This window comes from Solanum pennellii, chromosome 7 (genome assembly GCF_001406875.1).
Source record: "Solanum pennellii chromosome 7, SPENNV200".
Classification (NCBI taxonomy): Eukaryota; Viridiplantae; Streptophyta; class Magnoliopsida; order Solanales; family Solanaceae; genus Solanum; species Solanum pennellii.
In genome coordinates this window covers 42,096,421-42,097,791 of record NC_028643.1, presented here as the reverse complement: position 1 = coordinate 42,097,791, position 1,371 = coordinate 42,096,421, and positions in this window count along the sequence as shown.

Genomic DNA, 1,371 nt, shown 5'->3' with positions numbered 1-1,371 from the left:
TCAACTTCCACAATCTCTACCTCTATCAACCGATCATTGCCCCCCCAAAATTCTCCAAAGCCCTAAAAGTAATAATCTACATGTCGGAGTTGCTGCTGTGGGTGTCTTCTTGGTCACCGAGTACTTGCCCATCTTGTTTTTCTCCAATTCTAAGGTATGTGTCTCTAATTTCTACTCATTTATCTTGCATTTTTGTTTATTAATTAGTATTAGCTTAGTTGTTCGTGATATGTTCGTTTCTTTTATATAAGATTTTCTCTAATCTAGGTTAAAAATGTTTGAAATTGCCGTTTTTACAACTCTAGACATAGGTGCTTTTGCATTGCTAGTTTCCTAGGTAGTTGGGTTAAACAAATGTAGGTCCAAAACACTACAAGTTTGATTTGGGTTCATCGGGGATGAATGGGGTACCCCAGTTCTGTCACTGATCTACTGAACGAGACCCCGATGACGGACCGTCGTACCCACGACGGACCATCACAGGGTCCGTTTCAAAAGCCCTAACACCCCAATGCCCATTTTTTTTCTAAATGTCCCCCAACGGACACATGTGACGGACTGTCGTCTTCACGATGGCCCGTCCTGCACAACCGTTCTGGTTGTCAGAGACCCTGTTTCTAAGGGTCTCTCTCCATTTTTTCTAAGTGTCCTTCAACGGACACATGTGACGGACCGTCGTCGTCACGAAGGACCGTCCTGCATGACCGTTATGACGGTCAGAGACCCCTCTCCAAAGGGTATCCATATTTTTTTTCCAAGTGTCCTCTGACGGACACTTACGACGGACCGTCGTACCTGTGACGGTCCGTCCTGCATGACCGTTATGACGGTCAGAGACCCCTCTCCTAAGGGTCTCCATTTTTTTTCCAAGTGTCCTCTGACAGACACCTACGACGGACCGTCGTACCTGTGATGGTCCGTCGTGCACATACCGTCATACTAGTCAGAGACTCTCCTTCAGGGTTCTCCATATATACATAGTCTAAGTAAGACACGACGGATCCCATGACGGTCCATCATATTCACGACGAGCCGTCACCTGGCCCGTCGTGTTTCACTGTTACTATAGAAATATCATATTCTTTTAAGTTTTTGTGCGGTTTTGCTTGTCTTGTTTGCCACTACTCGTACTAATATTGATCCTTTACAGGTACTATCTACTATGGCACCCAAGCAAGAACGAATCTATGCACGCGGGCGATCGAAGTCTGTCGCCCCGTCTGCCCGCATGGTCATTGGCTCAGATGATGAGCGTGACCTCGAGTATGTGCCCCCAGGCACTTCCACCCCTTCTCGTGCTGCACGTGCTCCCAGAGCCACACCCAAAAAGGTGGCGTCTGGCGTAGTCACTGCCTCCCAGTCTGATGAGGA